The sequence below is a fragment of the Cherax quadricarinatus genome, chromosome 4 (assembly GCF_038502225.1).
Source record: "Cherax quadricarinatus isolate ZL_2023a chromosome 4, ASM3850222v1, whole genome shotgun sequence".
NCBI lineage: Eukaryota > Metazoa > Arthropoda > Malacostraca > Decapoda > Parastacidae > Cherax > Cherax quadricarinatus.
In genome coordinates, this window is record NC_091295.1 from 57,334,120 (window position 1) to 57,360,881 (window position 26,762).

Genomic DNA, 26,762 nt, shown 5'->3' on the forward strand with positions numbered 1-26,762 from the left:
CCACACTTGACTGTTAACAAGGTTGAACCACCTGCCACACTTGACTGTTAACAAGGTTGAACCACCTGCCACACTTGACTGTTAACAAGGTTGAACCACCTGCCACACTTGACTGTTAACAAGGTTGAACCACCTGCCACACTTGACTGTTAACAAGGTTGAACCACCTGCCACACTTGACTGTTAACAAGGTTGAACCACCACCTGCCACACTTCACTGTTAACAAGGTTGAACCACCTGCAACACTAGACTGTTAACAAGGTTGAACCACCTGCCATGCCACACTTGACTGTTAACAAGGTTGAACCACCTGCCACACTTGACTGTTAACAAGGTTGAACCACCTGCCACACTTGACTGTTAACAAGGTTGAACCACCTGCCACACTTGACTGTTAACAAGGTTGAACCACCTGCCACACTTGACTGTTAACAAGGTTGAACCACCTGCCACACTTGACTGTTAACAAGGTTGAACCACCTGCCACACTTGACTGTTAACAAGGTTGAACCACCTGCCACACTTGACTGTTAACAAGGTTGAACCACCTGCCACACTTGACTGTTAACAAGGTTGAACCACCTGCCACACTTGACTGTTAACAAGGTTGAACCACCTGCCACACTTGACTGTTAACAAGGTTGAACCACCTGCCACACTTGACTGTTAACAAGGTTGAACCACCTGCCACACTTGACTGTTAACAAGGTTGAACCACCTGCCACACTTGACTGTTAACAAGGTTGAACCACCTGCCACACTTGACTGTTAACAAGGTTGAACCACCTGCCACACTTGACTGTTAACAAGGTTGAACCACCTGCCACACTTGACTGTTAACAAGGTTGAACCACCTGCCACACTTGACTGTTAACAAGGTTGAACCACCTGCCACACTTGACTGTTAACAAGGTTGAACCACCTGCCACACTTGACTGTTAACAAGGTTGAACCACCTGCCACACTTGACTGTTAACAAGGTTGAACCACCTGCCACACTTGACTGTTAACAAGGTTGAACCACCTGCCACACTTGACTGTTAACAAGGTTGAACCACCTGCCACACTTGACTGTTAACAAGGTTGAACCACCTGCCACACTTGACTGTTAACAAGGTTGAACCACCTGCCACACTTGACTGTTAACAAGGTTGAACCACCTGCCACACTTGACTGTTAACAAGGTTGAACCACCTGCCACACTTGACTGTTAACAAGGTTGAACCACCACCTGCCACACTTGACTGTTAACAAGGTTGAACCACCTGCCACACTTGACTGTTAACAAGGTTGAACCACCTGCCACACTTGACTGTTAACAAGGTTGAACCACCTGCCACACTTGACTGTTAACAAGGTTGAACCACCTGCCACACTTGACTGTTAACAAGGTTGAACCACCTGCCACACTTGACTGTTAACAAGGTTGAACCACCTGCCACACTTGACTGTTAACAAGGTTGAACCACCTGCCACACTTGACTGTTAACAAGGTTGAACCACCTGCCACACTTGACTGTTAACAAGGTTGAACCACCTGCCACACTTGACTGTTAACAAGGTTGAACCACCTGCCACACTTGACTGTTAACAAGGTTGAACCACCTGCCACACTTGACTGTTAACAAGGTTGAACCACCTGCCACACTTGACTGTTAACAAGGTTGAACCACATGCCACCCTTCACTGTTAACAAGGTTGAACCACACGCCCCACTTGCCTGTTAACAAGGTTGAACCACCTGCCACACTTGACTGTTAACAAGGTTGAACCACCTGCCACACTTGACTGTTAACAAGGTTGAACCACCTGCCACACTTGACTGTTAACAAGGTTGAACCACCTGCCACACTTGACTGTTAACAAGGTTGAACCACCTGCCACACTTGACTGTTAACAAGGTTGAACCACCTGCCACACTTGACTGTTAACAAGGTTGAACCACCTGCCACACTTGACTGTTAACAAGGTTGAACCACCTGCCACACTTGACTGTTAACAAGGTTGAACCACCTGCCACACTTGACTGTTAACAAGGTTGAACCACCTGCCACACTTGACTGTTAACAAGGTTGAACCACCTGCCACACTTGACTGTTAACAAGGTTGAACCACCTGCCACACTTGACTGTTAACAAGGTTGAACCACCTGCCACACTTGACTGTTAACAAGGTTGAACCACCTGCCACACTTGACTGTTAACAAGGTTGAACCACCTGCCACACTTGACTGTTAACAAGGTTGAACCACCTGCCACACTTGACTGTTAACAAGGTTGAACCACCTGCCACACTTCACTGTTAACAAGGTTGAACCACCTGCCACACTTGACTGTTAACAAGGTTGAACCACCTGCCACACTTGACTGTTAACAAGGTTGAACCACCTGCCACACTTCACTGTTAACAAGGTTGAACCACCTGCCACACTTGACTGTTAACAAGGTTGAACCACCTGCCACACTTGACTGTTAACAAGGTTGAACCACCTGCCACACTTGACTGTTAACAAGGTTGAACCACCTGCCACACTTGACTGTTAACAAGGTTGAACCACCTGCCACACTTGACTGTTAACAAGGTTGAACCACCTGCCACACTTGACTGTTAACAAGGTTGAACCACCTGCCACACTTGACTGTTAACAAGGTTGAACCACCTGCCACACTTGACTGTTAACAAGGTTGAACCACCTGCCACACTTGACTGTTAACAAGGTTGAACCACCTGCCACACTTGACTGTTAACAAGGTGAACCACCTGCCACACTTGACTGTTAACAAGGTTGAACCACCTGCCACACTTCACTGTTAACAAGGTTGAACCACCTGCCACACTTCACTGTTAACAAGGTTGAACCACCTGCCACACTTCACTGTTAACAAGGTTGAACCACCTGCCACACTTGACTGTTAACAAACATTATCTTTATGCAAATCTTGATTTCGACTGTACCAAAAATATAAACATTCTTCCTGATCACCATCCATCCATGTTCATTACCACCATGTTCATTACCACCATGTTCATTACCACCATCCATCCATGTTCATTACCACCATCCATCCATGTTCATTACCACCATGTTCATTACCACCATCCATCCATGTTCATTACCACCATCCATCCATGTTCATTACCACCATCCATCCATGTTCATTACCACCATCCATCCATGTTCATTACCACCATCCATCCATGTTCATTACCACCATCCATCCATGTTCATTACCACCATCCATCCATGTTCATTACCACCATCCATCCATGTTCATTACCACCATCCATCCATGTTCATTACCACCATCCATCCATGTTCATTACCACCATCCATCCATGTTCATTACCACCATCCATCCATGTTCATTACCACCATCCATCCATGTTCATTACCACCATCCATGTTCATTACCACCATCCATCCATGTTCATTACCACCATCCATCCATGTTCATTACCACCATCCATCCATGTTCATTACCACCATCCACCCATGTTCATTACCACCATCCATCCATGTTCATTACCACCATCCATCCATGTTCATTACCACCATCCATCCATGTTCATTACCACCATCCATCCATGCTCATTACCACCATCCATCCATGTTCATTACCACCATCCATCCATGTTCATTACCCCCATCCATCCATGTTCATTACCACCATCCATCCATGTTCATTACCACCATCCATCCATGTTCATTACCACCATCCATCCATGTTCATTACCACCATCCACCCATGTTCATTACCACCGTCCACCCATGTTCATTACCACCGTCCATCCATGTTCATTACTACCGTCCATCCATGTTCATTACTACCGTCCATCCATGTTCATTACCACCATCCACCCATGTTCATTACCACCATCCATCCATGTTCATTACCACCATCCATCCATGTTCATTACCACCATCCACCCATGTTCATTACTACCATCCATCCATGTTCATTACCACCATCCACCCATGTTCATTACCACCATCCACCCATGTTCATTACCACCATCCGTCCATGTTCATTACCACCATCCATCCATGTTCATTACTACCATCCATCCATGTTCATTACCACCATCCACCCATGTTCATTACTACCATCCATCCATGTTCATTACCACCATGTTCATTACCACCATCCATCCATGTTCATTACCACCATGTTCATTACCACCATCCATCCATGTTCATTACCACCATCCATCCATGTTCATTACCACCATCCATCCATGTTCATTACCACCATCCATCCATGTTCATTACCACCATCCATCCATGTTCATTACCACCATGTTCATTACCACCATCCATCCATGTTCATTACCACCATCCATCCATGTTCATTACCACCATCCATCCATGTTCATTACTACCATCCATCCATGTTCATTACCACCATCCACCCATGTTCATTACTACCATCCATCCATGTTCATTACCACCATCCACCCATGTTCATTACTACCATCCATCCATGTTCATTACCACCATCCACCCATGTTCATTACTACCATCCATCCATGTTCATTACCACCATCCATCCATGTTCATTACCATCATTCATCCATGTTCATTACCACCATCCACCCATGTTCATTACTACCATCCATCCATGTTCATTACCACCATCCACCCATGATCATTACCGCCATCCATCCATGTTCATTACCACCGTCCACCCATGTTCATTACTACCATGTTCATTACCACCATCCACCCATGTTCATTACTACCATCCATCCATGTTCATTACCACCATCCACCCATGTTCATTATCACCATCCATCCATGTTCATTACCGCCATCCATCCATGTTAATTTCCACCATTTATCCATGTTCATTACCACCATCCATCCATGTTAATTTCCACCATTTATCCATGTTCATTACCACCATCCACCCATGTTCATTACCACCATCCATCCATGTTCATTACCGCCATCCATCCATGTTAATTTCCACCATTTATCCATGTTCATTACCACCATCCATCCATGTTAATTTCCACCATTTATCCATGTTCATTACCACCATCCACTCATGTTCATTACCACCATCCACCCATGTTCATTACCACCATCCATCCATGTTCATTACTACCATCCACCCATGTTCATTCCCACCATCCACCCATGTTCATTACTACCATCCATCCATGTTCATTACCACCATCCACCCATGTTCATTACCACCATCCATCCATGTTCATTACTACCATCCACCCATGTTCATTACCACCGTCCACCCATGTTCATTACCACCATCCACCCATGTTCATTACCACCATCCACCCATGTTCATTACCACCATCCACCCATGTTCATTACCACCATCCACCCATGTTCGTTACCACCATCCACCCATGTTCATTACCACCATCCACCCATGTTCATTACCACCATCCACCCATGTTCATTACCACCATCCACCCATGTTCATTACCACCATCCACCCATGTTCATTACCACCATCCATCCATGTTCATTACCACCATCCACCCATGTTCATTACCACCATCCATCCATGTTCATTACCACCATCCATCCATGTTCATTACCGCCATCCATCCATGTTCATTACCACCATCCACCCATGTTCATTACCACCATCCATCCTTGTTCATTACCACCATCCACCCATGTTCATTACCACCATCCATCCATGTTCATTACCACCATCCATCCATGTTCATTACCACCATCCATCCATGTTCATTACCGCCATCCATCCATGTTCATTACCACCATCCACCCATGTTCATTACTACCATCCATCCATGTTCATTACCACCATCCACCCATGTTCATTACTACCATCCATCCATGTTCATTACCACCGTCCACCCATATTCATTACCACCATCCATCCATGTTCATTACCGCCATCCATCCATGTTAATTTCCACCATTTATCCATGTTCATTACCACCATCCATCCATGTTCATTACCACCATCTATTCATGTTCATTACCACCATCCATCCATGTTCATTACCACCATCTATTCATGTTCATTACCACCATCCATCCATGTTCATTACCACCATCTATTCATGTTCATTACCACCATCCACCCATGTTCATTACTACCATCCATCCATGTTCATTACCACCGTCCACCCATATTCATTACCACCATCCATCCATGTTCATTACCGCCATCCATCCATGTTAATTTCCACCATTTATCCATGTTCATTACCACCATCCATCCATGTTCATTACCACCATCTATTCATGTTCATTACCACCATCCATCCATGTTCATTACCACCATCTATTCATGTTCATTACCACCATCCATCCATGTTCATTACCACCATCTATTCATGTTCATTACCACCATCCACCCATGTTCATTACCACCATCTATTCATGTTCATTACCACCATCCATCCATGTTCATTACCACCATCTATTCATGTTCATTACCACCATCCATCCATGTTCATTACCACCATCTATTCATGTTCATTACCACCATCCACCCATGTTCTGTATCACCATCCAACATTCCCCACCTCTACTACCACCATTCTCCCGCACTACCACTACCGCCACCATTCTCCCGCACTACCATTACAACCACCATTCTCCCGCACTACCACTACCATTCTCCTGCTCTACCACTACTACCACCATTCTCCCGCACCACCACCACCACTACTACCACCATTCTCCCGCACCACCACTACTACCACCATTCACCAGTAGTTAACTTCTGTAACACTGGAGTTACGTATATAACCTGTCTGATGGTAGTGAAGTAACTGTGACGACACAGGGCACTGTTACTGTGTCGACACAGGGTACTGTTACTGTGTCGACACGGCGCACTGTTACTGTGACATGGGGCACTGTTACTGTGTCGACACGGGGCACTGTTACTGTGTCGACACGGGGCACTGATACTGTGACGACACAGGGCACTGTTACTGTGTCGACACAGGGTACTGTTACTGTGTCGACACGGCGCACTGTTACTGTGACACGGGGCACTGTTACTGTGTCGACACGGGGCACTGTTACTGTGACATGGGGCACTGTTATTGTGTCGACACGGGGCACTGTTACTGTGACGACAGTACCAGAAGCGGGGAAGGGTGAGGAGGGAGGATAAAGGGAGAGTGAGGGAGAGGAAGGGGTGAGTAGGATGGGTAAAGTGGGGAAAAAGGAAGGGGGGGGAGGAAGGAGGAAGAAAGGGGGAGAGTGAGGAAGGGGAGGAATGGAGAGTGATGAGGGTGGAAGGGTGAAGAGTGAAAAGGAAGGAAAGGGGGATAGTGAGGAATGGGGAGAGTAATAAAGAAGGAAAGTGAGATGGGAGGAATGGGGAGAGTGATGAGAGAGGAAGGGGGTAGAGTGAGGAATGGGGAGAGTGATGAGAGAGGAAGGGGTTAAAAATATACATTATAGCTGGCGGGAGTACCTGATTGGTTAATGAATCCAGTGTCTGGACAATGATTGGCTGGCAGGGAACCTTGGCTTTTGCGCTGTGATTGGTTGATGAATTCATGGGCGGTCCTTTTCAGATGCCCGAATATGAAGAGCATTTGTTGCTGAGGGAAATGTGAAGGCTGAAATATTTGATAATAACTTTCACTGAATGAAAATGGTGAGTTAATGGGCACGTAAGTTCCCCCGTCTTCTAATAACATGTTCATTTTTCCACTATAATCTACCTTGTCTATAACTACTATCGCATTTGCTTTGTCTGTTTCGTAAGGTGAAATCTAAGATCTTTAATTCGCTGTATAACTTTACAAATCTTTGAGGACAAAGCTCAGACCTCTACAACAATAATAGAGCCAGTTACTTAGAACACCTTAAAGTCTTAAATATGTACTTACTGGAGCGGAGGAGAGAGAGAGAGAGACAATAATATATACCTGGGAAGTACTCGAGGACGTGGTCCCAAATCTGCACACACTGCCATAACATATTGGAGCGAGAGATATGGGAGGACGTGTAAAATAAACCCAGTGAAAAGCAGGGGTGCGGTGGACACAATAAGGGAACACTATATCATCTTACCAGAAGATTTCAGAAACACTGCCGGATCAACTGTAGAAGTCGTCAAGAGGTGCCAGATCACCCAGGTTGTGTTGGATAGGTGGGTCAACGGGCCTACAGCAGCAACAGCCTGGTTAACAAGGCTAGCACCAGACGAGCCTGGCCTGTGGCTGGGCTCTGGGAGTAGAAAGACTCTCGAAATTCATCAAAGGTATATTAAAGGTAGGTAAGATTCGTTGTCGTTCCTAATCTTATTCAAGATGTCTGGTATGCTTGTTGAATGACTCAAGATGTCGTAATAATACGATTGGAAACTAATCCTGCAGCTGTTGTCTTGAACCCATGGCTTACCTTCCTAGTTATTTTTTTGCACGTATTTTGTGTGCTGTTGCACCATAGTTTCACTTTTTGTAAAGTCACTGTACACTACATCAGATTTTGCTCGTCTTCCAGTACGTCAAAGATTGTGATATAATGGTCTAGCAATTGCGAAAGGCAGGGGCGACCTGCTCTAAACCCATGCTGCTTGGGGTTGTACATTTTTTGTTTCCAAGTAACTGGCAATCTTTAATGTCACCTTTGTGAAGTGGGGCTATATCAGTAGTTTCTGGTGACTATAATGACACCTGTGTCCAGGCTCCTCCATACAATATATATGGCACAGAATAGTTGTTTCTTTCATTTTTTTGCTGAATGTGGAGTTCCAGAGTGCAAAGGCACGCTATCAATGGCTTCCTCGAAGTCAAGTGGAATTAATGTTACGTTGCAAATTGTGGTGATGTGTGCAGCAGCGTCTTGTCTTTCATGAACTTGTTTGAGTCATCAGTCTTTAAACTGATTAATGACACACTCAACAGTCATGTTGTGACTTCAGCATTTCTCCCATTTTTTTATTATCATTAGTGTTTGTTCCATCTATTGTAAGTCGGGGCCCGATGTTGTTTGGCCCTGAATTTCGCCTATGAGAAAAAGTTTTTAAGATTTCCCTCTCATGACACGTTCACTTTGAGTTAGACGTTCTCCAGTTCTCTAACCAGTGTGCCTCGTTGTTGTTCAGAAAGTTTACTGCCTTCGAGAAGCAACAATATCCGTCGTCTTTGCCTATAGAGGGAGCGTCTCACTCTTATTTTCTTCTCCTCCTTTGTTATAGAGGTATGTGTCTGGAACATACTTCATATACCAATGAGCTCATCCTTTCCAGATACTGGTTCAGATCCGTGTTAGTTGTAATATCTTCCCAGCATATTTCAGTAAAGTCACGGTTTGTTTTGGTTCCATTTAGTGTCATTATTGTTAAAGATAAGTATGTTGAATTCTTCATGACTGATTATTCCAAACCACTGTATATGCATGTCTGAACCTCGATTAGGTTATGGTCTGAGTTTGCTGTCTTTGACACCATGACGTCCCAGACCAGGTCTGAGTTATTTGTGAAAATAAGGTCAAAGGTATTTAGCAGTCTGGTTGATTCTGGTATCTGTTGCCTCAGTGCGAATTTATTGAAGAGGCTTTATAGTTGTGTGTGACTGTTCGCTCAAACTCTGCCAGAAAGTTGTATCTGGTGGCTCACATACCAGCACAACCCTTGATCCTAATTTTTTAGTTACAACCACCAAAACTTCGACAATATAGTGCTTGGGAAAGGCACCTTTGACCGGTGATTTATTTTTATTTTTTTTACATTTGTCATATTTGATGATTCTCTCCACGAGCCTGTAAAGCTGTTTTTCAACATTAAGAACCGCTGTCCTACCTCTGCTGATTTCAAAGTGCAGCCTTATCTAAGGAACACCAAATTCCAGGATGCTACCCTCAACAGTCGGCTAACACCGATGTACCCATTTACTGCTAGGTGAATGGGTTTCAGGAATTGCATGGAGGTATTTCCAACTCTCCGTCCTAGAATCTAATCCAGGTCCTTCGGTTGTGAGCTGAAGGAGCTGCCACTGACCCACAAGTTACTTTCTTGATATTTGAAAATTATTTAGTTGGGTTTGGCACAAAAAAATTACTACCTAGGCCTGCCAGAGCCGGCGTTGTCGTCCTCATACTGTGAGTACCGAGCACAAGGTTAAAGTTGCAACAAGTACCGAGTTGCAGTGTGTTGCTGCCCTTGTTGAGGATGGATGTTGCTTATCCCCATCTTCACATGCACGCCTCCTCACGCGAGCCTCCATACACGCCCCCACACACACGCTCTTATACACACGATCCTCCCCTTCCCCTCCCCTCACACGTACACAACACCACTACTTCCCCTCTCTACCTTAAATGACAAGACCCCCCTTCCCCGAGACTTTAGAACTTCGCTTTAAGAACGATAATTTCCCGGTGGTAAGTACCTCAGACGGTCCTTACATGGTGACTGGTTATTAATGTACAGTGTATCAGACGGTCCTTTAATTGCAACTGGTTATTAATGTACAGTGTATCAGACGGTCCTTGAATGGCAACTGGTTATTAATGTACACTGTATCAGACGGTCCTTGAATGGCAACTGGTTATTAATGTACTGTGTATCAGACGGTACTTACGAGGTTATTGCCTCGCCCCACCTCCACACACACACACACACACACACACACACACACACACACACACACACACACACACACACACACACACACACACACACACACACACACCCTTGCCCTCATAAATGCTGCATTTAGTTCCATTTCCGTAATGACTGGCAGCATTGTAGTAGGTGCATAGTCCATGAAGTGACTCATGCAAGTAAACTCCACCACCACTCTGTACCTCGCTCACCACCACTCTGTACCTCGCTCACCACCACTCTGTACCTCGTCCACCACCACTGTACCTCGCTCACCACCACTCTGTACCTCGCTCACCACCACTCTGTACCTCGCTCACCACCACTCTGTACCTCGTCCACCACCACTGTACCTCGCTCACCACCACTCTGTACCTCGCTCACCACCACTCTGTACCTCGCTCACCACCACTCTGTACCTCGCTCACCACCACTCTGTACCTCGCTCACCACCACTCTGTACCTCGCTCACCACCACTCTGTACCTCGCTCACCACCACTCTGTACCTCGCTCACCACCACTCTGTACCTCGTCCACCACCACTCTGTACCTCGCTCACCACCACTCTGTACCTCGCTCACCACCACTCTGTACCTCGCTCACCACCACTCTGTACCTCGCTCACCACCACTCTGTACCTCGCTCACCACCACTCTGTACCTCGTCCACCACCACTCTGTACCTCGCTCACCACCACTCTGTACCTCGCTCACCACCACTCTGTACCTCGTCCACCACCACTCTGTACCTCGCTCACCACCACTCTGTACCTCGTCCACCACCACTCTGTACCTCGCTCACCACCACTCTGTACCTCGCTCACCACCACTCTGTACCTCGCTCACCACCACTCTGTACCTCGCCCACCACCACTCTGTACCTCGCTCACCACCACTCTGTACCTCGCTCACCACCACTCTGTACCTCGCTCACCACCACTCTGTACCTCGCTCACCACCACTCTGTACCTCGCTCACCACCACTCTGTACCTCGTCCACCACCACTCTGTACCTCGCTCACCACCACTCTGTACCTCGCTCACCACCACTCTGTACCTCGCTCACCACCACTCTGTACCTCGCTCACCACCACTCTGTACCTCGCTCACCACCACTCTGTACCTCGCTCACCACCACTCTGTACCTCGCTCACCACCACTCTGTACCTCGCTCACCACCACTCTGTACCTCGCTCACCACCACTCTGTACCTCGCTCACCACCACTCTGTACCTCGTTCACCACCACTCTGTACCTCGCTCACCACCACTCTGTACCTCGTCCACCACCACTCTGTACCTCGCTCACCACCACTCTGTACCTCGCTCACCACCACTCTGTACCTCGCTCACCACCACTCTGTACCTCGCTCACCACCACTCTGTACCTCGCTCACCACCACTCTGTACCTCGCTCACCACCACTCTGTACCTCGTCCACCACCACTCTGTACCTCGTCCACCACCACTCTGTACCTCGCTCACCACCACTCTGTACCTCGCTCACCACCACTCTGTACCTCGCTCACCACCACTCTGTACCTCGCTCACCACCACTCTGTACCTCGCCCACCACCACTCTGTACCTCGCCCACCACCACTCTGTACCTCGCTCACCACCACTCTGTACCTCGCTCACCACCACTCTGTACCTCGCTCACCACCACTCTGTACCTCGCTCACCACCACTCTGTACCTCGCTCACCACCACTCTGTACCTCGCTCACCACCACTCTGTACCTCGCTCACCACCACTCTGTACCTCGCTCACCACCACTCTGTACCTCGCTCACCACCACTCTGTACCTCGCTCACCACCACTCTGTACCTCGCTCACCACCACTCTGTACCTCGCTCACCACCACTCTGTACCTCGCTCACCACCACTCTGTACCTCGTCCACCACCACTCTGTACCTCGCCCACCACCACTCTGTACCTCGCTCACCACCACTCTGTACCTCGCTCACCACCACTCTGTACCTCGCCCACCACCACTCTGTACCTCGCCCACCACCACTCTGTACCTCGCTCACCACCACTCTGTACCTCGCTCACCACCACTCTGTACCTCGCTCACCACCACTCTGTACCTCGCTCACCACCACTCTGTACCTCGCTCACCACCACTCTGTACCTCGCTCACCACCACTCTGTACCTCGCTCACCACCACTCTGTACCTCGCTCACCACCACTCTGTACCTCGCTCACCACCACTCTGTACCTCGCCCACCACCACTCTGTACCTCGCCCACCACCACTCTGTACCTCGCTCACCACCACTCTGTACCTCGCTCACCACCACTCTGTACCTCGCTCACCACCACTCTGTACCTCGCTCACCACCACTCTGTACCTCGCTCACCACCACTCTGTACCTCGTCCACCACCACTCTGTACCTCGCCCACCACCACTCTGTACCTCGCTCACCACCACTCTGTACCTCGCTCACCACCACTCTGTACCTCGCTCACCACCACTCTGTACCTCGCTCACCACCACTCTGTACCTCGCTCACCACCACTCTGTACCTCGCTCACCACCACTCTGTACCTCGCTCACCACCACTCTGTACCTCGCCCACCACCACTCTGTACCTCGCCCACCACCACTCTGTACCTCGCCCACCACCACTCTGTACCTCGCTCACCACCACTCTGTACCTCGCTCACCACCACTCTGTACCTCGCTCACCACCACTCTGTACCTCGCTCACCACCACTCTGTACCTCGCTCACCACCACTCTGTACCTCGCCCACCACCACTCTGTACCTCGCTCACCACCACTCTGTACCTCGCTCACCACCACTCTGTACCTCGCTCACCACCACTCTGTACCTCGCTCACCACCACTCTGTACCTCGCTCACCACCACTCTGTACCTCGCTCACCACCACTCTGTACCTCGCCCACCACCACTCTGTACCTCGCTCACCACCACTCTGTACCTAGAAAGGACTGCCCTTCTAGCATCCAGCCTGTTACTGGGTTTTCGTAACAAGTAGTCAGTATCCTTGTCCAATTATCCATTAGAATTCAGTATGATTCAATAGTGCTTCAGGATAACAACTGGTAGGCTACTAACTAGAGAAATTAAAATTTAATAAATTTATTAAGTCTAGAGGTATATTATCAAATTAAATTAATCACAATAATCAAAATAATATCACTTCTCTCGTTTACAGTATTATTGTGTTGAAAGCACTGTTGCAACCCCTGAATGGGTTGCAATGATTATGTATATATATAATTACCACATTTAATTTTATATTGCTTATATTTGCGATAATAGCTAAATCGTAAATGTATTGCTTTATATTGTTATTTGACTTGTTAGGTAGGATGTAAGATATTATGTGCTCAGTTCAAGTCTTGATTGTCTAACTACTGTAATTATCGCTCTTTGCTAGTTATTCTGCCGGCTTCTGTTTCTCGCTGGGCAGCAACCCACGGAGCTATCACGTGATCGAGGGGGGGGGGTGTCCTCACCTCGTCTGAAGTATTCAGTCTGCTCTAGACTCGCTTGGTGGTTGGACAGATTGTCTGTATCATTATTCTTGTTAGTTCTGTAGAACTCTGTTCACAGAACCTTGTATAGACTTAGTGATTTTCGACGTTGTACTGAGGTTGTGTGTCTCATAGACACTCTGAGCATCTCAGGTCCTGAGCTATAGCTTATGACCTAATTTGTACTGGTATCTGTGTATAATCACAGTCAGGGTTTTTCCTATGCTGAACTTAGATTCAGTAGTATGAGAGTTTTGTAACTTTTGTGGAGGATCTGCTGATGGTCCCTGCTTAGTGTCGTTATATTATCTCCTTGATCCTGATTGTGTCGCAGTCGCTTGTTATATGGCTATTGGGCTTAGCATTCTTTTCATTGTTCAAGCAGACTGTTCTGGTTGCCAGTCGGTCAAGAAGTTAGTTTGAGGACTTTGTCAGTCACTTGTTTAAGTCTAGTCGAGTCTTGAGACAGCGAACTACTTAGAGCACTTACACACATACACACTTACTTGTACATATTTGTAATATCTTATTAAATGTTAATGTACCAGACGGTACTTAAGAATTATAAATGTGATATGTGCTTTCATCACAATAATATTGAACTCGAGAGATGTGATATTATTTTGATTACTGTGATTAATTTAATTTAATTTGATAATATACCTCTAGACTTAATAAATTTATTAAATTTTTAATTTCTCTAGTTAGTAGCCTACCAGTTGTAATCCTGAAGCACTATTGAATAATACTGAATTTTAATGGTAATTGGACAAGGATACTGACTACTTGTTACGAAAACCCAGTAACAGGCTGGATGCTAGAAGGGCAGTCCTTTCTAGTATTCACTGGAGATCTCTAAGCTTTTAGAATCGCGTTTTTTGTAACAAGCACATATCACATTATCATTCTTAAGTACCGTCTGGTACATTAACATTTAATAAGATATTACAAATATGTACAAGTTTGTGTGTATACATGTAAGTGCTCTAAGTAGTTCGCTATGTCTCACGAATCGACTAGACTTAAACAAGTGACTGACAAAGTCCTCAAATAAACTAACTTCTTGACCGACTGGCAACCAGAACAGTCTGCTTGAACAATAAAAAGAATGCTAAGCCCAATAGCAATATAACAAGCAACTGCGACACAGAATCAGGAACAAGGAGATAATATAACGACACTAAGTAGGGACCATCAGCAGATCCTCCACAAAAGTCACCAAACTCCCATACTACTGAATCTAAGTTCAGCATAAGAAAATCCCCGACTGTGATAATACACAGATACCAGTACAAATTAGGTCATAAGCTATAGTTCAGGACCTGAGTTGTTTAGAGTGTCTATGCGACACACAACCTCAATACAACGTCGAAATTCACTAAGTCTATACAATGTTCTGATGGCTTAGCGCTTCTTTTTGATTATAATAATAATAATAATATACAATGTTCTGAGAACAGAGTCTCCAGAACTAACAAGAATAATGAGACAGACAATCTGTCCAACCACCAAGAGAGTCTAGAGCAGACTGAATACTTCAAGCGAGGTGAGGACACCCCCCCTCGATCACGTGATAGCTCCGTGGACAGCTGTCGCCCAGCAAGAAGCTGGCAATCTAACGAGCCACAAGCGATAATTACAGTAGTTAGACAATCAAGACTTGAACTGAGCCCATAATATGTTACATCCTACCTAACAAAGGAAGCTACGTCAAATAACAATATAAAGCAATACATTTACGATTTAGCTATTATCGCAAATATAAGCAATATAAAATTATATGAAAAGGTAATAATTATATATATACATAATAATCATTGCAACCCATTCAGGGGTTGCAACAATGTGTGTGCGTGTATGTGTGTGTGTGTGTGTGTGTGTGTGTGTGTGTGTGTGTGTGTGTGTGTGTGTGTGTGTGTGTGTGTGTATGTATGTGTATGTGTGTGTGTGTACTCGCCTAATTGTACTCGCCTAATTGTGGTTGCAGGGGTCGAGACTCAGCTCCTGGCCCCGCCTCTTCACTGATTGCTAATAGGTCCTCTCTCTCTCTGCTTCCTGAGCTTTATCATACCTCTTTTTAAAACTATGTATGGTTCCTGCCTCCACTACTTCACTTGCTAGGCTATTCCACTTCCTGACGACTCTATGACTGAAGAAATACTTCCTAACGTCCCTGTGACTCGTCTGTGTCTTCAGCTTCCAGTTGTGACCCCTTGTTCCTGTGTCCCCTCTCTGGAACATCCTATCTCTGTCCACCTTGTCTATTCCCCGCAGTATCTTGTATGTCGTTATCATGTCTCCCCTGACCCTTCTGTCTTCCAGTTTCGTCAGTCCGATTTCCCTCAACCTTTCCTCGTACGACATTCCCCTGAGCTCTGGGACTAGCCTAGTTGCAAACCTTTGTACTTTCTCTAACTTCTTGACATGCTTGACCAGGTATGGGTTCCAGACTGGTGCTGCATACTCCAGTATGGGCCTAACATACACAGTGTACAGTGTCTTGAACGATTCCTTATTAAGGTATCGGAACGCTATTCTCAGGTTTGCCAGGCGCCCGTATGCTGCAGCAGTTATTTGGTTGATGTGTGCCTCCGGTGACGTGCTCGGTGTTATGGTCACCCCGAGGTCTTTCTCCCTGAGTGAGGTCTGTAGTCTTTGTCCACCTAGCCTATACTCTGTCTGCGGTCTTCTTTGCACCTCCCCAATCTTCATGACTTTGCATTTGGCAGGATTGAATTCGAGAAGCCAGTTTCTGGACCACATGTCCAGCCTGTCCAGGTCTCTTTGCAGTCCTGTCTCATCCTCATCCGATTTAATTCTTCTCATCAACTTCACATCATCTGCGAATAGGGACACTTCAGAGTCTATTCCTTCCATCAAGTCGTTCGTATATATCAAAAATAGCACTGGCCCTAGAACTGACCCCTGTGGGACCCCGCTCGTCATAGGCGCCCACTTCACGTACCATGACTCGTTGCTGCCTCCCTGTCAGGTATTCCCTGATCCATTGCAGTGCCCTCCCTTTTACATGCGCCTGATCATCCAGCTTCTGCACTAATCTTTTGTGGGGAACTGTGTCAAAGGCCTTCCTGCAGTCTAGGAAAACGTGTGTGTGTGTGTGTGTGTGTGTGTGTGTGTGTGTACTCACCTATTTGTACTCACCTATTTGTGGTTGCAGGGGTCGAGTCCTAGCTCCTGGCCCCGCCTCTTCACCGGTTGCTACTAGGCTCTCTCTCTCCCCGCTCCATGAGCTTTATCAAACCTCGTCTTAAAACTGTGTATGGTTCCTGCCTCCACTACGTCATTTTCTAGGCTATTCCACTGCCTTACAACTCTATGACTGAAGAAATACTTCCTACTATCTCTCTGACTCATTTGTGTCTTCAACTTCCAATTGTGGCCTCTTGTTTCTGTGTCCCCTCCCTGGAACATCCTGTCCTTGTCCACCTTGTCTATTCCACGCAGTATTTTATATGTCGTTATCATGTCTCCCCTGACCCTCCTGTCCTCCAGTGTCGTCAGGCCGATTTCCCTTAATCTTTCTTCATAGGACATTCCCCTTAGCTCTGGAACTAACCTTGTTGCAAACCTTTGTACTTTCTCTAGTTTCTTGACGTGCTTTATCAAGTGCGGGTTCCAAACAGGTGCTGCATACTCCAGTATGGGCCTGACATACACGGTGTACAGTGTCTTGAATGATTCCTTACTAAGGTATCGGAATGCTGTTCTCAGGTTTGCCAGGCGCCCATATGCTGCAGCAGTTATCTGATTGATGTGTGCTTCCGGAGACATGCTCGGTGTTATACTCACCCCAAGATCTTTCTCCTTGAGTGAGGTTTGCAGTCTTTGGCCACCTAGCCTATACTCTGTCTGTGGTCTTCTGTGCCCTTCCCCTATCTTCATGACTTTGCATTTGGCAGGATTAAATTCGAGAAGCCATTTGCTGGACCAGGTGTCCAGTCTGTCCAGGTCTCTTTGGAGTCCTGCCTGGTCCTCATCAGATTTAATTCTCCTCATTAACTTCACATCATCTGCAAACAGGGACACTTCTGAGTCTAACCCTTCCATCATGTCGTTCACATATACCAAAAATAGCACTGGTCCTAGGACCGACCCCTGTGGGACCCCGCTCGTCACAGGTGCCCACTGTGATACATCATTACGTACCATGACTCGTTGTTGCCTCCCTGTCAGGTATTCTCTGATCCATTGCAGTGCCCTTCCTGTTATATGCGCCTGATGCTCTAGCTTCTGCACTAATCTCTTGTGAGGAACTGTGTCAAAGGCCTTCTTGCAGTCCAAGAAGATGCAATCAACCCACCCCTCTCTCTCTTGTCTTACTTCTGTTATTTTATCATAAAACTCCAGAAGGTTTGTGACACAGGATTTGCCTTCCGTGAATCCGTGCTGGTTGGCATTTATACTCCTGTTCCGTTCCAGGTGCTCCACCACTCTCCTCCTGATAATCTTCTCCATAATTTTGCATACTATACACGTCAATGACACAGGTCTATAGTTTAGTGTGTGTGTGTGTGTGTGTGTGTGTGTGTGTGTGTGTGTGTGTGTGTGTGTGTGTACTCTATCTGGTAGTCTTACGCTACCAGTCGTGGCAGAGGGATCGATCACCTGTTCTGAGCTCCACCTTGTAGTTGTACAAAATCAAGTGTTTACACTTTTTGTAGTCTCGTACTTTTAGTTGCAGGGGTCAAGTCTCCGCACCTCTTCCCGCCTCTCGACTACCTGTAAATGATCACATAGTTTCTGCTCTCACGAGTCATAACATATATTTTAAAACCGTGTCTGGACTGGAATTTATTACGTTTTGTATAGTGCAGTGCCGGCACCCTGAAGGAGGTGTGTTTATATGTTGCAGTTTAACTGCAGTGGAGGCACACCTCTAGCAAGACAGTGATGGAGTGAATGATGATGAAAGTGTTTCTTGGTTTTCGGGTCACCTGCCTTGGTGGGAAACGGCCGATGTGTTAATAAAAAGGTGTAAGGTATCGCACCTCCTCAGCAGCCTGAGACTGAAGAACAATTTGGTGACGTTAAGTAGGTTATTTAACAGCTTCAAGTATTCTGACGTAACCTAACTTAAGCTGACCTTTATTAACCGAAAATAATGTAGATCGTGTGCAGTTACAGGAATCGTTTTGAAGTACTTTGGGAATCGCTCACGGAAATTAACGTACTAAACGTATGAAGGTATTAGTACCGAACGTTTGAAGGTATTAGTACCGAACGTATGAAGGTATTAGTAGTATTTAGTAGATATGCTCGGTATTATGCTTCCACAAGGTCCAACAGTCTGCCAAACTGTTTATAAATACTGTTTTCTGGTCCAGGTATTACTGAGTCGTGAGCTCTTCTTAATAGTGTTAATGTTTCCTGCCTAACTTGCGTCCTTTCATGGAGTTTTGTGTAGTCACTGCCAGTAACGTGTTACTTGATGCCACGAGTCAGCCAACATTCAAACATCTGTACTTACTGAGTTGTTAGGTATTTTTACTGAGGAAACCTTTCACCACACAGTGGCTTCATCAGTCCTATACAAAGAAGAATGGTGAAGATCAGGAGGAGTTTGAGGTAAGTAGCCCATCAGTCTTTTCAATCTTCTTTTCTGATCTTCACCATTCTTCTTTGTATAGGACTGATGAAGCCACTGTGTGGCGAAACGTTTCCTCAGTAAAGATACCCAAGTGTTGGACATGTCTAATTTATCAACTTGTCGATTCTTGGCATTAGCGAGCTGTTTACAAGGGTCGTTACTCTGCTTGTGACCTTCCCTCTTCAAAACTGTTCAGCGTTCACTGGTTCCTGGAACCATGATCCCTAATCATACCTACTCATGGTAACTGTGTATGATTTTCTTACATTATCAGCTCATCTGGTGTAGGAGGCAAGTGATAAGTTACGAGGAATGTCGAGATGCTACACCCATGACAAACTCAGTACTACAACCATGACAAACATAGTACTACAACCATGACAAACTCAGTACTACAACCATGACAAACTCAGTACTACAACCATGACAAACATAGTACTACAACCATGACAAACTCAGTACTACAACCATGACAAACTCAGTACTACAACCATGACAAACTCAGTACTACAACCATGACAAACATAGTACTACAACCATGACAAACTCAGTACTACAACCATGACAAACTCAGTACTACAACCATGACAAACTCAGTACTACAACCATGACAAACTCAGTACTACAACCATGACAAACATAGTACTACACCCATGACAAACTCAGTACTACAACCATGACAAACTCAGTACTACAACCATGACAAACTCAGTACTACAACCATGACAAACTCAGTACTACACCCATGACAAACTCAGTACTACAACCATGACAAACTCAGTACTACACCCATGACAAACTCAGTACTACAACCATGACAAACTCAGTACTACAACCATGACAAACTCAGTACTACAACCATGACAAACTCAGTACTACAACCATGACAAACTCAGTACTACAACCATGACAAACTCAGTACTACAACCATGACAAACTCAGTACTACAACCATGACAAACTCAGTACTACAACCATGACAAACTCAGTAATACAACCATGACACACTCAGTACTACAGCCATGACAAACTCAGTACTACAACCATGACAAACTCAGTACTACAACCCATGTACTACAAATGACTCAGTACTACAACCATGACAAACTCAGTACTACAACCATGTACTACACCCATGACAAACTCAGTACTACACCCATGACAAACTCAGTACTACACCCATGACAAACTCAGTACTACACCCATGACAAACTCAGTACTACACCCATGACAAACTCAGTACTACAACCATGACAAACTCAGTACTACAACCATGACAAACTCAGTACTACACCCATGACAAACTCAGTACTACACCCATGACAAACTCAGTACTACACCCATGACAAACTCAGTACTACAACCATGACAAACTCAGTACTACACCCATGACAAACTCAGTACTACAACCATGACAAACTCAGTACTACACCCATGACACACTCAGTACTACAACCATGACACACTCAGTACTACAACCGTGACAAACTCAGTACTACAACCATGACAAACTCAGTACTACAACCATGACAAACTCAGTACTACAACCATGACAAACTCAGTACTACAACCATGACAAACTCAGTACTACAACCATGACAAACTCAGTACTACAACCATGACAAACTCAGTACTACAACCATGACAAACTCAGTACTACAACCATGACAAACTCAGTACTACAACCATGACAAACTCAGTACTACAACCATGACAAACTCAGTACTACAACCATGACAAACTCAGTACTACAACCATGACAAACTCAGTACTACAACCATGACAAACTCAGTACTACAACCATGACAAACTCAGTACTACAACCATGACAAACTCAGTACTACACCCATGACACACTCAGTACTACAACCATGACAAACTCAGTACTACACCCATGACACACTCAGTACTACAACCATGACACACTCAGTACTACAACCATGACAAACTCAGTACTACAACCATGACAAACTCAGTACTACAACCATGACAAACTCAGTACTACAACCATGACAAACTCAGTACTACAACCATGACAAACTCAGTACTACACCCATGACACACTCAGTACTACAACCATGACACACTCAGTACTACAACCATGACAAACTCAGTACTACAACCATGACAAACTCAGTACTACAACCATGACAAACTCAGTACTACAACCATGACAAACTCAGTACTACAACCATGACAAACTCAGTACTACAACCATGACAAACTCAGTACTACAACCATGACAAACTCAGTACTACAACCATGACAAACTCAGTACTACAGCCATGACAAACTCAGTACTACAGCCATGACAAACTCAGTACTACACCCATGACAAACTCAGTACTACAACCATGACAAACTCAGTACTACAACCATGACAAACTCAGTACTACAACCATGACAAACTCAGTACTACAACCATGACAAACTCAGTACTACAGCCATGACAAACTCAGTACTACAACCATGACAAACTCAGTACTACAACCATGACACACTCAGTACTACAACCATGACAAACTCAGTACTACACCCATGACAAACTCAGTACTTCACCCATGGACAAGCACAGTACTACACCCATGAACAAGCACAGTACTACACCCATGACACACTCAGTACTACAACCATGACAAACTCAGTACTACAACCATGACAAACTCAGTACTACAACCATGACACACTCAGTACTACACCCATGACAAACTTAGTACTTCACCCATGGACAAGCACAGTACTACACCCATGAACAAGCACAGTACTACACCCATGAACAAGCACAGTACTACACCCATGGACAAGCACAGTACTACACCCATGAACAAGCACAGTACTACACCCATGAACAAGCACAGTACTACACCCATGAACAAGCACAGTACTACACCCATGAACAAGCACAGTACTACACCCATGGACAAGCACAGTACTACACCCATGAACAAGCACAGTACTACACCCATGGACAAGCACAGTACTACACCCATGAACAAGCACAGTACTACACCCATGAACAAGCACAGTACTACACCCATGAACAAGCACAGTACTACACCCATGGACAAGCACAGTACTACACCCATGGACAAGCACAGTACTACACCCATGAACAAGCACAGTACTACACCCATGAACAAGCACAGTACTACACCAGTACTATGAACAAGCACAGTACTACACCCATGGACAAGCACAGTACTACAGAACAAGCACAGTACTACACCCATGGACAAGCAAGTACACACCCATGTACTACACCCATGAACAAGCACAGTACTACACCCATGAACAAGCACAGTACTACACCCATGACACAAGTACTACAGTACTACACCCATGGACAAGCACAGTACTACACCCATGGACAAGCACAGTACTACACCCATGGACAAGCACAGTACTACACCCATGGACAAGCATAGTAGTTCACCCATGAACAAGTACAGTACTACACCCATGAACAAGCACAGTACTACACCATGAACAAGCACAGTACTACACCCATAACAAGCACAGTACTACACCCATGAACAAGCACAGTACTACACCCATAACAAGCACAGTACTACACCCATAACAAGCACAGTACTACACCCATAACAAGCACAGTACTACACCCATAACAAGCACAGTACTACACCCATAACAAGCACAGTACTACACCCATAACAAGCACAGTACTACACCCATAACAAGCACAGTACTACACCCATGAACAAGCACAGTACTACACCCATGAACAAGCACAGTACTACACCCATGGACAAGCACAGTACTACACCCATAACAAACACAGTACTACACCCATGGAGAGAGTCAATAGAAACTAAGAATAAATTCCAAAGAAACAGGAAAGAGTTAATACTAAAAGAAAAATTCGTAGAATCCTGTATTTTCCGGAGATGGTGTAATACCCAGGATGAACAACATCAAGTACGTATTGTTCCCTCAGAAAGCAGTTACAACAGCTTCAGTCCAGGTTTTTAGAGACGGCAGCTGTGTGCAACACCAGCACCACAATATTTGTACGTGTCATGGAGGTCATCCCGTAATGCAAGTTGCTTGTGCACGAGGCGATGTAAACTGTGTTAAAGCGACGTTATTGTTATCCCCCAGGATAGTGTACTGGGACAGTTGAGTATCCTGTTTCGTGCTTGCTCTGTGTTTTAATGGGGAGTTAGTGGTATCCCCCAGGACAGTGTGCTGGGACTGCTGAGTATCCCGTTTCGTGCCTTTCATCTTCCCGGCCAAGTCTCTAGGGCAGAGTACTGCTGATTACCCAGGTTAAAGTCTTTAACACGAATACTTGGAATGTTTGTTCACACGCTAGGACGGTTCTTGCTGACATGTACAGTGTGACGTGGCGACACATCAGGTGACTGAAGTGTCTTGTACCCTTGATATACCTTTGATAAATTACGAGAGTTTTCCTACTCCTGCAGCCCAGTCTTGGGCCAGGCTTGTGTGGTGCTTGCCTGGTCATCCAAGTTGTTTCTTCCAGAGACTCACTAGACCACATATCCATCATAACCTGGCTGATACTTAGGCAGTCATTTTTCTCTCCCTCTTTTGCATTCCTTTCCTCCCTTTTCTTCCTCTCACCCTCCTGCACTCCGTCTCTCTTCCTTTTCAGTATTGTCCTTTGAGCAACAGGAGACATTTCAGGAGGTGATTTTTTATTGTTGCCCGACGTTGGGCTCTCTTATAAAGATCTTAAGGTGCATCCTCGGCGGATGCTAGGTATTCTTAAGGTACTTTCACAATGCTCCACCTGTATGTAGCCTTGTTCCAGCTTGGAGTATGATTGCCAGATATACAACTAAACCATCTCTTCTTGGGTCGGCTTTCTGAACCCTGTTCATCACCTAGAGATACGGCTTTGTATGGATTCATTCCTTCACCTGTTGAGATCTTCTGGTGAGATTCCCCTGGATCTCTGCCGTGAGGGGCACTTACTACACTACCTGTTACGTGTGTGGCGTACTTCTGGCAACCCAGCTCATGTTGCAGTCTTTGTGGAGAGAAGGGGAAGCCCTCTGCTCGTCATGGCAAACTTCCTGTATCATTTGATAATCTGATGTGGGCCCCTCTCCTGAATTATGGTCTTCATGCATCTGCGGTCAGAGACGTTGGCATCTCTCCCTACCCTCTTTGGATGGTGCCTGAGGTGCGCTTTTGTAGGCATTGATGGGGATCCCCTAAGTGTCGACTCCCAGTGACGACTTGAGCCAATTTCTTGAAGCATGATTCGTCTTTACTGACGGACCAAAGTAGTGGTGTTGGCTTGGCTGTTATTGCTGATGAGGACTACTCTTATTGTGCATAGCTGCTAAGAGTGTCGTCTATGTTCACTGCAGAGATCCACATAAAACTTGCTGCTCTTGTCTTGGTAGTTGCCTTACTCCTTGGTTCACTGTGCACTCAGATTCCCTGCGTGCTCTGCTTGCCCTGGCTCAATTTGCTTCTTTACACCCGGTTGTCCGAAACATCCAGGAGTGGTTGGCGTGTCTCCAGGTTTGGCACAAGATGAGCCATGTTGGTGTCCTGGTCATAAGAACATAAGAAAGAAGGAACACTGCAACAGGCCTACTGGCCTATGCGAGGCAGGTCCAATTCTCCCACCGGCTTAAGCCAATGCCTTGACCTAGTGAGGTCAGACACGTCACTTAAGGAAGGAGCACGGCATCAGACCTAGTAGCTCAAGCTAGTCAGGTCCAACTCACACCCACCCACACCCACTCATGTATTTATCCAACCTATTTTTAAAACTAAACAACGTTTTACCTTCTATGACGGTACTCGGGAGTTTGTTCCACTCATCCACAACTCTATTACCAAACCAGTGCTTTCTTATATCCTTCCTGAATCTGATTTTTTCCAATTTAAAACCATTGCTGCGAGTCTTGTCTAATTCTACGCCTTTCTAGAGAGTGCAGATTCAAGGCCCTCAGTCTATCCTCGTAGGAAAGATTTCTGATACATGGGATCATATTTGTCATCCTCCTTTGTACGTTTTCCAGAACATTTATATCCATTCTGTAATACGGTGACCAGAACTGAGCAGCATAGTCTAAATGAGGCCTAACCAAAGATATATAGAGTTGAAGAACAACCTGACGACTTCTATTATTTATACTTCTTGTTATGAAGTCAAGGATTCTGTTAGCTTTATTGCGAACACTAATGCACTGTTGTCTTGGTTTTAGATTACTGCTAACCAGAACTCCTAAATCCTTTTCGCAATCCGCAATATTAAAACCTACATTATTTAGTTTATATGTGTCATGGTTATTTACCTGTCCAACATTTAGAACTTTGCATTTGTCAATATTAAACTGCATCTGCCACTTCTCCGACCATTGCGTCAGTCTATTCAAATCATCCTGGAGTGCTCTAATATCCTCATTAGAATGAATTGGACGGCCTATTTTGGTGTCATCAGCAGATTTGCTTATGTCTCTATTTATTCCCTCATCTATGTCGTTTATGTAAATTTTGGACAACAACGGGCCCAACACTTGTGGTCACCAACGCTTGTGGTCATGTTGGTGTCCTGGCCATGTTGGTGTCCTGGGAAATGAGTGGACGGATACCAAGGCAAAGACTAGTGTAGCGAGCTCATTCTGCAGTAGACTTTTGCCGTCCAGTGCTTTCATGGGTCATATCTACAGATATGTTCTGGGGAAGTGGCAGGCCCGGTGGGGCCTACAGACTGGGAACAACTTATACAGGGTTCGGCAGGACGTGCGTGTTTGGCGTTCCTCCTCCGACAGGAACCATCACTCTGAAACAAATCTTTGTCTGCTAAGGATAGGAGACACACATCTCTCACATCTTTTCTCTCCATCATACCTCCTTCCTTCTCACCTTCCTTGTCTATGACCCTCATTCCTGTACTCCCTCCTTCTCACCCTTACTTCTAGTCTCCCTCCCTCTTCTTTCTCATGCATCCCTCCTTTTCTCTTTCTTTCGCTATCTTCCTCTTTATTCATCCCCGTTTTTAATTCTTCCTTCACTCTTCCTGTACTTTACATTTTATCATTTGCTCTTCCACCCCTTCTTCCTCCCT